Source organism: Papilio machaon, chromosome 15 (assembly GCF_912999745.1).
Source record: "Papilio machaon chromosome 15, ilPapMach1.1, whole genome shotgun sequence".
NCBI classification, from domain to species: domain Eukaryota; kingdom Metazoa; phylum Arthropoda; class Insecta; order Lepidoptera; family Papilionidae; genus Papilio; species Papilio machaon.
Genome location: NC_060000.1, coordinates 4,852,271 through 4,864,597, shown reverse-complemented (window position 1 = coordinate 4,864,597; position 12,327 = coordinate 4,852,271). Strand labels below are relative to the sequence as shown.

At 33.5% G+C, this 12,327-nt stretch overlaps 1 protein-coding gene across 1 annotated transcript in view; it reads left to right on the top strand.

Moving 5' to 3' along the window:
• Positions 1-491: 491 nt before the first annotated feature.
• LOC106712155 (cGMP-dependent protein kinase, isozyme 2 forms cD4/T1/T3A/T3B) overlaps positions 492-12,327 on the top strand; it is a 119,341-nt gene continuing 107,505 nt past the window's right edge. The window contains exon 1 of the mRNA XM_045681306.1: positions 492-838. The gene's annotated coding sequence lies outside the window, so the exon portion shown is untranslated. The remainder of the gene's footprint in view (positions 839-12,327) is intronic.

The window sequence follows — 12,327 nt, the reverse complement described above, 5'->3', positions numbered from 1 at the left end:
TTTCACAGTATTTATTCTGACAAAGAATGTTAAAATCTAAATATAAATTCTTATTAAGTTAAATCATAAATTATTTTACTTGTAGAGTAGATTAATAAATATTTATAAAACAATATAGAATAAAACAATTTTATTGCTTGGTCAATCACAAAATGCAATGTCTAGCTAAAAATCTACCTTTATGTCATAAAACTAGAATACTACATTGGAAACCTATATAATTAACATATTACTGATGCAACCTCTGTTTTTCCTTATACATATTCTTACATTTCATGAGCTCGTAAGGTTTAGAGGAAGGACGGCTCTAACATTAAATATATTTCAACGCAAATATCGATGAAAAATGACTTGATTTGCAATGTAGTCAATAATTTTTTATTCAATACCGCGCAGTCGGTATTATTAGTACCTTCTACCGCTTATCGGTTCATCATGTCGGTCGGAGCAATATCGTTTCAGTTTTACTTTAGTTGTAGTTGCCATACGGGCATCGAGGTAGCAGGGTGTTTTTACTGCTGGCTACGTGTACTGCCATCTATCGACGTCGCGGGGCACCGTTTCTTGTGACCTTGGCGAGTTGGCCGCTTCGTTCATTGGCCGCGCGGAGGCAAGACGAGTCGCCGCTCGCTCCCTAAACTATGCTATTCGGGCACAAAATAAACCGCCCGAACGGGAACCGTCCGCGCATACATAACCACGCGTACAGGTGCCAGTGATCGTAAGTTACCTGTCAAAAACTATGGTGCAACGGCCGTGTTTATAACCTAACAGTGGTTGCTTTATTGTGCAAACATGAAGTTTGATAAAATGTGGAAGTCATCTAGACACGAAGTTGGTGAGTGTTTCATTTTGTTGATGTTTCCTTCATTAATAGGAATGTTTGTGAGTGATGTTTTGATAGCTAGTTGTGTGATGTTAGGCCGGGGCACGACGCGAACAGTTATTAGTCATTTACATTACAGCAGACAAAGCCGTGATCTCTGTACGGATTCTAAAAATAGCGTGCGTTGTAATGGCGGTTAGGTTAATCAGTGGTTTACTCTCAGTTCAAGTACTAGCTATTTCATTTAATATCATTTAAGTATCTATGATCAACGTGTGCATCTAAACAAATGTGTTGCCGGTAAACATGTTACAATTGCGATGTTGACTCGATGTCAATGTCTTGCTTGTTACAAGTCTTATCTAATAAAGTTTATATAGAATATCGTTGTATCTGTCTGTCTGTGTTATTACAGGAATAACAAGTAAAATCCTTTATTTAATTAAAAAAAAAGGCAGTAGAATATGTAGGCCAAAAAATATTAAAAAATTGTTTAGTTAGTTTACTCAGATTTCAAAATAAATTTATAAAAATATCCGTTTCATTATCAGAAATGGTTAAATTCTTTGCATAATTACGATGATAAAATTAGTACTATGTGTGTGTAAAGACTTATAGCAGTTATTTTTTGATAAAATCTAATATATCAGTTATCGACAAAGTATTTAGTGATTGCAGATTTATACAAGATATAGGAGTCCAAGTGAAGATAGATGAATCGGATTTACCATGACGTCATATTGTGTAGCGTAACTAGAGGTACTTGGTTCTAATCCAAACGACATTTACAATCCAATAAAAACTTATAGCCAGCCGTTCCCTGTAATGAAAGCCGGTTTGCGACGCAATGAAATGTAACTTTACATTATAAGTGACTGCTAATATTATTAGACGTAAGTGTAGGTAGTATTTATTTACTTTGGCTTTTTTTTTGTCTTCTGTATTTGGCGGCAAATATTTTTTTTTAAATAATGGTAACAGTAACAAGCATGCCGGTATCAATTTATTAGGTAAGTAGATTAGATAAAAGATACATGATGTCGTTGAATTCTTTTTTTGATTTATTTTTTTTGCGTAGAATATTATCTATCGAAAACATTGATCTTTTAGTCGATATTAATACGACTAAATGGTGAATGATATGGATTTGGTATTGGTGCAATGTCTATCAGTGCCTATGGCTCATGAAAATAATTTTCTTCATAGTTCCTTGGAATTAGGAAAATATTTTTGTATCTGCGTTTCTCTGCATAGATATGTAATTCTATGGTGACGGCTTAGAGCCTAAACGACTGAACCGATTTTGGAGAGTGAGGTGTTATTTGATTCACCTTCTTCCCTGGAATGTCATAGGATAATACTCGTATAAATTACGTCGGTACAAAATACAGGGACGTAAGAAATAAAATTCTGAATGTGGAAAACGAGTAAGAATCTCTCAGAAGATAGAACTTTTTTAATTGATGTAGTTTTTTCGATGTTTTCAAGTATTTTCTAAAATAAGCGAGTGTTATAAAATTACAGTTTATTTAGTCTGAAATAAAAAAAAATGTTCAAAATCTTCGTTTTAAAATGCAGCTAGTAGATAGCGCTATTTCATTCATTGGAGCTTCAGTAGATCGAGGTTTTTTTTTTTACTTAAGGTTAGTTTGTTTATCAAAGATGTTGAATGTCCGATTATTAAATTTTTTTCGGATGAAAACTGTTGCCTGAAACGTGAATTTCCGCTACCGAAAAAACATGTACGAAAACAGATTGTCATCTGTCGATCTCTTGAAAAAGAAATAAGTTTTTGTAGGTGACTTAGAGGGTAAATGATAAGTATGTTCTAGCAATTCAATAGCCAGAAGTCTTAAACAATTTATAATTTAAAAAAAAATTAAAAATTAAAAAGTGCTAATTATACTACTATTTTTATTGTATTGATATATAAATAACTATGTGTTAATGTTTCTTAATTATTCTAAACATGTGTATGAAAGCCAACTAAGGTTTGCAAAGATCTTATCAGCTTCCGCGCCAATGACAGCCAACATACAACCATAAATTAATTAGTATTCCAATCAGATTGACGAAGTTTTTTTTTTTTCGAAATTTATTTTTCGAAATTCTACTTAAATATTCAACACCGTGACAAAATTTACATAATTAAGTAGGTAGCTATTCTAATTTTAGATACAACATTCCTTTAATACTGATTTTATACCTTTAAGTATATTTATGATTCACTATTCATGATTTCTCTCTATTATAAATATCAACAAGTTTCTGTTTATTATATAAATATTATGTATTTAGAATGTTTATTTATCGGTGACAGTATTGATATTGGTCGCTCGTCCAAATTATACTTCCAACTAGTCTAGTTCAAGGTTTGATGTGGCATTAAATTTAGAACGATTATTTCCTTGTACGTCATTCGATAACAAATGGCACGTATAAATATATAATGAGACATATATAATGAATATGTAACGTAACTAACATAAGGAAAGAATATAATTGTGTTTATGTAATTCAATTAAAGCGACAACCGAGGTAAGAAACCCCGAATTGCAATGGTACATCGCATATCAACTCAAGGCTTCTTACTTCGTCCCCTTACTCTTCAGCCTAGTTACTGGTGCCGTAAGGTTAAGATAAGGCTAAGGTTTTTTACATAACTACGTTAGGTCTAGCATAACTACATACTATTTTGAGTCATGGGTCCTGAAAAACCCCAGGTATTATTTACTGATTAGAACAAGAGTCTTCATGCAAACTTAAGTCCGATGAATCTGTAAATGACCGTTATAAGTAAATAGTGACAAGTTTATCGCAAAATGTGATTATCTCCCTGACCTTTTCTATACAGAGTGTAGGCACAGTATATACCATTCTTCTATTTATCTCTTTTAGCCGTCATATCTGATTTCTATATTTCTTAAGGCATTTCCTCGCGAATCGCGTATGGTTGGTGACAGGAAGGTGGCCGACCGTAAAAACTTAAGCCAAAACTTAAGGTTTATAAAACTTTGAGTGCCGACCCCACGTTAGTGGAAAAGGCCAGGTAGATAATGATTTCCTCGCGAAATATAATATAATAAAACAATAATAAACAAAATAAAATCAATTTTAACAGTTATTCCAATAGTTGCGTTTCGAACAATACTTGTATGCAAAAAAATGTGATATTCGCTGCGGGGCCACGTGACAGGGTTAAGTATTAGAGATTCGAGGTACGAACGTGCTTCTTTTTAGAATGAGCTAATTTAATGCAATAAATTCCTTTTGTAGATTAGGAAATGTATTAATTAACTAAACTGTTAGAAAACGAAGATTGAACTACGCTGGGATATGTCCTCGACGCCAGTAGACGAATTTTTACTACTATATTTAACATATCAGCAAAGTATACCTAATTGAACTTCTATTAAAGTGTAAATTTATCATTGCTCTATGGCCATGTTGCGAAATAAATCGCAACCAGTGAAACTTAGCTTAATAATAAATTAATAAAGAACAGCTTAACTCAAGTATGATCGTCCGGTGACAGCACCGACTAGATTCAGACCCGTCGGGGGTCCATATAGAGTTTGCTTCGCGTGAAATTAGAATTTGTGCTGTAAACTTAGCTGTCTAGCCTAAATGATTCGTTTCAACAAACCAAAACCATGCCATATTCATATTAAAATAAAACCCATCGCTTCCGTTTTGCTTACACTTCAAGGCAGTGTGCTAGAAGCTTTAGGTGCTGATACAGCGTGTTGCCAAAAATTGCAGGGCTAAGTTAATTTATAATTTGCACATTAATAACGTTACCTGTAATACAATATTAATAGTTCCGTTACCACTAGACGTATAGGCGACGTTCTTTTGTTAACGCAGTTAATTTACAATATTATCAAGTAACATAATTTATAAAGTAAAAAATTGCATACATTTTTACCCCTTTATCATATAAAACTTATTGAAAACTTTGACCTATGATAGGAAATAGTGGGACCAAACCCGACTGAAAAACCATAATTTGGTGGATAAGACATAAATTGGTAACAAATGTGTATTGCTGTTAATTTTTATACATATTTGAAATCAAAATAATATTTGCAAAATGTAACCGCTGCCATTTCAAGCATCTATTAGAATTAGATCTTAGAATCATCAACATAATAATCGCACATTTTATTATGAACTAACGGTCGCCCGCGACTTCTACATGGCAGAATTAAAAGAAAAGTAGATTATAATGTGCCCGCGTACATCAGGTATCTTCCCGCCAAGTCCTATCAAGATCGATCCAGCTGTTCCTGAGATAACCCGGAACAAACGCATTCAGACAGACAGGCAAAAATTCTAACAATCTTTTTTTTTGTCATAAAGTATACGAAATGTGATTTTTTTTCGATATTACATACATACACTCAATTTTTTTAATACGTATACATATAGCGCTTGACCTCCACCCCACCTGATATTAAGTGATGTGGTCGAAAGATGGTACTTGCTAGTAAAGTGTCCCTACGTCATACTTGACGCAAATAGTGGCGCTAGCAAATTCTTCCACTGCTTTCAACCCCTAGGGTTATATAGAGTCGTCAATTCCATCTCTGATTTGAAATATACCAGACATTGACCTACATCTGTTAAGCTTCTTCACTGTGCATAAACATACTTCTACGCCCATGGAATGTTCTTTGTTTCGCTTCTAACGAGCTGTTTTTAAAACCAGCCGTTTGAGAATTTATTGTCAGTTTTATTACTCGGATATGTATGAGCTCGTTTCCCAATTCGTAGCCATCACGAACGAAGACGTGACCTTTTGTAGTCCCATTTGGTGTCATTACAAAATAACATTTTGCGCACGTCGTCCTTTGAAACCGCGCAAAGCCACGGTCCCATATTAAATCTGTTACGGAACGGGTTATTAAGATTCAGCCGTCGAAATTCAACAATATATTCAGTTAGCATTCATTGTATGTTGAATGTGTGTTTATTTGGTAATCATTATTTTCCACTACCGAAACACGTGAACAATGAATTCAGGTATAGTGGATTTCGCGGGTAAATTATCTTGATACGTTGTATCTCGTAGTACTCGTACATATATTTCTTATACTATTTTAATTATTTCTCTCAACTACAGTAAAGACTTTGAAATCTAATCATCATTTTATATTTCAACACGGAGCTCGTATATTCTTACAAAACGTGGCGAGCTGCCAATTATCACGCATTTATTTTATCTAGCCGTTCTTCTTGGCTTTGTGACAACTTCCTTTATGGCCTTATAAATTTGTATAATTTAACGCTTACTATATTTGATGTCATAATTTACACATTCACTACGTATGACTCGGAAATGTCTTTAAAAAAATTTAAGTTATTTGATCTGGGAAAGTACTTCTTGTTGTAACAGGAACATGAAGAATTGTCAAAAGTTCGTTGTTTTGTATTTGTACGACCTGCAAGATTGCATAAAGTTATCTTCTATTACGTAGAGTTAAATTGGTCAATATAAATCTTAAATGCGCAAATGAAAACGTATTACTTTTTATCTTATAAACAATTTACATTATCTTTCTTTGATTTTGTTTCATCCAAGAATACTTCGACCGAATATTCGGTAACGGTTTATTTGAAGCCGTAAATTTTGGCGTGTTTACAGCAAAAACCTAAAGGAGTGTTTGATGGCGGTATTAAGAGTTATATTTTAAGAATTTTTATTACTTTTTGTAAACATTAAATTTTTATCGATAATTTTGTTTATCGGGACAGGAAATGATGCTTTATACTTTTGATATATGCCATCACTTAGATATAATTTATTTTTCTAGATATATACATATACTACAAAATAGTCACATCTTATCTTACTGATTTCATTTATTTGTCAAGTATTTTTGCGTAAAAATTTGCGACATTTTTTGCGTGATAATGACAAAAGTTGCCAGAGCCATTAAGATATCTTTTTTGACTCTATGCTTCAATTAGACTACATATAGTAATGAATTATATTCGGCGTGAGTTTAACAGACTATAAAATATTCAAACATGTTAGGTTAGGTTAGAGCGTCGGTGGCTCAGAGGTTAAACACAGGACTTGCAATCTGCAGGACCTTGGTACGAATCGAGCGAACTACCAATGTGTTTATTTTTATTTACATATGTACATTTATTAGACGATCTTACGACGAAGGAAAACATCGTGATGCAACCTGCACATATTTGAGAAGAAATTCAAAGATATGTGTGAAGTCAGCCAACCCTCAGTGGGCCAGCGTATATGGCCTCGTCACCCCTAACTTAAAGTAGGGACCGAGTCCTTCACTGGGGACGTATAGTGAAAATAACGAACCTTGTGCTAAATAAACTCTTATGTAAGGATCCATTAACATCTTTACTTTGTTTTACAAACAGTAGTTAATTTTGTTAACATAAACTTACGTTAAAACCTTCTTGCGGTGACTATTTCGTTATTTATTTTTATTCTGTATTATTGTATAGAAAAAGCTAAAATTTATGTTTTTATTCTTAAATTTAACAACATAGGTTTTAATCTTACTAATAATACAAATGCGAAAGTAGATGGATGGATGGATGTTTGTTAGTGTCCCCGGAACGGCTTAACGGATCTTCATGAAATTTGGCATAGATATATAGTCTGGAAGAACACATAGACTTTTTATGTTTTTTTTTAATTCCGCGAGGTCGGAGTCGCGCGTGACATCTAGTCCTTACTAATACTATATTTTATAAACGCGAAAGTTTGGATTGATATATGGATGTTTGTTTCCACATAACTATAGAACGACTGAATCAGATCAAAATTAAATTTGAAATAGAGATAACGCAATAGCAACAAAGTTTTATTTTTAATTCCACACGGACGTAGTCTTGTTTAGTAAATAATACATTGGTGTTAATGCAAGCTGTATACCGGCCTTGATTGCACCCATTTGCATTCACTGCATCGTGTCAATACAACATCGGGTCAACCTGGCTTTGCTTTGTCATATACAATTTAATATTTGTTTAAGTGTGTTTGTATTACTTAATAGTTTACCAATGACTAATTAAATATTGACTTTAGAGATACATTTCAAATGTATTGTACTTGTCGAAAGAGGAATAAAATTAGGCCTCCGACACCATTTCATCAGACGAAACGCGGAATTGCTTCCACTTCATGCCTGTCTTCTGTGTGGTCGTGGTATTTCACCGATAGACCCGGCCCATTCGTGCACCCAACAATTATTGTTATTGCCGGATCTACCACTGTTAAATTGGCGGTATTTCCAAACCAGTACGACTTAGGGTCCTTCAAGAAGCGAGCGTATCACCATCTCAAAGACCGGCAACGCATTTGCGATTCCTCTGGCATTGCCGGTGTCCATGGGCGTCGATGAACACCTTGGTGTTCCCGCTGCTCGTTTGCCTCCTTCTCTTATAAAAAAAAAGATCCCGTGATCTAGGATGTTATTTGTAAATAAATTTGCGAAGATAAATCAATCATTACACATATGTGTATCTGATTAGCAAATAATTATTAAGGATATACAGAAAGTATTTATAGATACTAGGATTTAACAACTACTATTCTAAAGGTCAACATTTAGACTATATCGATAACATTAACTCAATGATTCATCTCAAAAATCTAATACCAAATATAGCTAGAGTTGAAAAATTATTCTTAATTAAGGTATTACAAAAATTTAGATAAAAAATATAATTTGTATTTCTGAGATTCAATACGACTTAAGGTCCTTTAAAAAGTGGTATAAGGTCCTCTGGTGTTGTGAATGTCTATGAATGTTGATCACCTTAGTATTCCCACTGCTCGTTTGCTCTCTTCTCTTATATATAAAAAACTAGCTGTCACCCGCGACTCCGTCCGCGCGGAATCAAAAAAAAAAACCTTTATTAGTAGCCTATATGTCTATGCCTAATTTCATCACGATCTGTTAAGCCGTTCCAAAGATACCCTCAAACAAACATCCATCCATCCATCCAAACATTCGCATTTATAATATTATTAAGATTGAAAGGTCTTGAAATTAAAGCTTGACGGTATTATGTTTATATATTTAAAGGAATTGTTACATACGTATTATGTAAACTTGTTTACCAGCATTATAAAAGGACCAGTTCTAATATCTGCTTTTCGCAAGGCGATCTCAACACGTGAAGGTATGCGGGTCTGTTCTAGGAAATATTTTTAGCATTTACCAGATACGTAAATAAAAGTGTATAACTAACGTCATCAACGTTTTGTTATTATGTAATTAAAGGGAAATATAATTTTAGACGTTTTGAAATATACACAGTTTCCTGTTTGTTCCTAAAACCCTTCCGACGAATTAGGTCATTCAATTAGATTTGGTAGATACATTGCGGGTATAAAGGCTTTAGACACAACGGCGATTTCTTTAAAATTAATACATCAAAGAATGGAATAATGTAATTCATTTATTATACATTATTCTAATCCAGTGATCGAATCCAGCATAACATTACAATTGGATAAATGTAAACCCATACTTAATCTCACGCAGTGAATACCAGTGTGGGTTTACAGTTTTCCAGTTGTATTTCAGCCCTGAATTCAATGCTGGACAGATATACCGAAACTGGGCATTATAGTACAATCGTTGGTACATCTTAATGGCCAATCATAGTTATTAAGGTAGCCGTTAACTTTGTCAAATTAACCATAGTAATAATCAAAAAGCAAAATTTTATCTATCGTAGAAATATCGGCTTAAATTTATTTTCTGTATCTATTATCAATTTATATAATACTAGCTTTTACCCGCGACTCCGTCCGCGCGGAATAAAAAAAAATGCACACAAAATAAAAAAGTTCCTATGTCTGTCTCCTAGTTCTAAGCTCCCCATAAATTTTCAGCTAAATCAGTTCGAAGGATCTTGAGTTATAAATAGTGTAACAAACACAACTTTCTTTTATATATATAGATGTAACCGTCGGTTTTTGAGATCAAAACCATCGGATGAAACATATCGTCATCCCTGTCCTTATCTTTAAAAAAACAGAGATAACAATATGTTTTAAACGGGGATTTCGGTCGCAGAAACCCACGGTAATTTAGACATGTTTTTCACCGTTAAAATGTCGAAATGTATTAATATAATATTTAATGAATACATTTCAAATATTTCATGTTTATGACGAACAAATCTTAGCAACGGTTTATCCGAACAACGACTTTAAATGATAATGGTCCTTAAAATAGAAATGATAATGAATTATAAATAAATCGTAATGGTTTCCTCAGAGTTGAATGATATCAGCAACATTATGTTTGTGTGCGTATTGAAAATTTATATTTCTTTGTGTGTGTAGATTCCGTATATTTGTATTATAGAACGACAAAGTTATCTGACCCGGTGGGCATAAATTAAACTAAATTATGATAACTCAATAGCGTCCCTCTGACAATGTCTAAAAAGTGTAATAATCCTTGTAGTACCACTGTAGCTGTTTGGTCGAGTATTTTATGTCATTTTCTATCCCGGTGTAGGTTTTTTTCGTTCTGCATATCGATGGCCTTTAGCAAACTGACGAAAGAACGAACCGGAATTATTCCAGCGAAATATTTAGCAGCTAAATCGTTAGATTCACGTTAGTGAACAAATTTTACGTTCCATTTTTGGTTCGATTTTAAGTCTTTCTTCGCTTCTCAGTGGCAAACCGTGTGCTACAGCCCTTACATACCTCTCTCGCTTCTACTTGAAGCTATGGATAACTGTTACACTCTTAACACGTTGCATGTCGTGACGATTTTTTGTATGAAACAGAACTCTTAACGCGCCATCGAACATAACTCAATTCGGTGGCACTGACTGTGTTAATATCGCTTTTCTATAGCGTGTCATCATCGGTAAAAGGTTGGAACTATTCTACTAGTAATGCATAAATAAACATAATCAATACACTGTATGCATAATAAGTCTCATATTTACACGTTGGCGTGGGCAGTCGCGAATGGATTTTCGACGAGTACGCCTACTTATCTATATGATTTACATACTGTCTTATCGCTTAAATGTTACCAGTGTACAGCTGACGCAAAACGTGTTGCATCTGGAATATTTTCAAATGAACGCAATAGAAAATTAGGTAAGGAACGTCGAAATTATCAGCTTATACTATTGCATTTCAATACCATGATCAGAGTTTTAAACTAATCACAAAACAATTAAAACTTTACTTGAATGAACCGCTAAAATCATAAGCATATGTTCTATTAAATAGATGCGATTTTTGCGCTTCCATTTCTGTGTAAGTATGATATTCCTAGGAATCTATTAATTTCTATAAATATTTGTATAGTCCCAATGTCATACCATTTATATACTACAAGTAAGAACTCGAAGCTTTTAAAGATAGTGATACAGAGAAAAATAATCATTAATTTCAAAAGTTACACGTAGTATAGTAAAGTGGATAAAGTTCTTCAAGAAAACAGGATACTGTATAATTTACATACCGATAACTGAGTTGTTTTTTTTAACTTTATCGTTTTAGACATCTGAGAGTTCTTATGCTTCTTGCCAACTGCGTGTAATAGCTCATCTTTCTATATATACATATAAAAATGCATCCCTATTTCCTGTAGTAACTTCGTCACATGTGAACAGCTGAACCAATTTTGCTAATTATTTTTTTATATCATTTTATAACATCTGCAAATGCAATTGCGTTGCCTACCTTTAATCAACGGAGAAGGGAACGCACAGAAAGAGGATATTTTCCCTTAGTATGTGTTCCCTCTTCCGTCAAAACCACTTCTCCTTCCCATGCTTTCCTAATGAGAAAAGGGTGGGAAGGGAAAAATGACTAAAATTGGACCTTTTTTTACTGCCAGGAAAAGGTTCTTATGAAAGAAATAGAATAATAAAAAAAATAAAAAGTTGGATCATACATAAGTCTGGAAGTCATATTATTTTTTTTTTTAATTCCGCGTCGAAGAAGCCGCAGGCAAAAGCTAGTGTGACGTAAATGTTTAATAACTACCAAGTGTGTAATCTTACCATATCCTAGACTTTGTTGGCTTTTAAATTATTCTAAAAGCAGTGAGTCAAGTTTATTAATACTTCTGAGGTATATGTGGAGAATAACATTTTCTTTAAAGTAGTGATTTGAGTTACGACTAATAAAATTTGAATAAGAATTGATTTTTAATAATCAAATGTCATAAGTTTCACGTTTTATATGTTACTACGGACTTTGTTTTGGGTACTTCGATTTGAAGATCTTCCACAGATTCAATTCTATTGACTATTTGTTAAATTCTAGTAATTAAATCCTTATTAAGGTTCGGCTACACTAGATATTATGATAAGTGGACTGTTAAATTTATTTCCTTACTAGCTGTCGCCCGCGACTCCGTCCGCGCGCAGTTAAAAAAAAATGAAAAATAGATGTTGGCCGATTCTCAGACCTACTGAATATGCTCACAAAATTTCATGAGAATCCGTCAAGCCGTTTCGGAAGA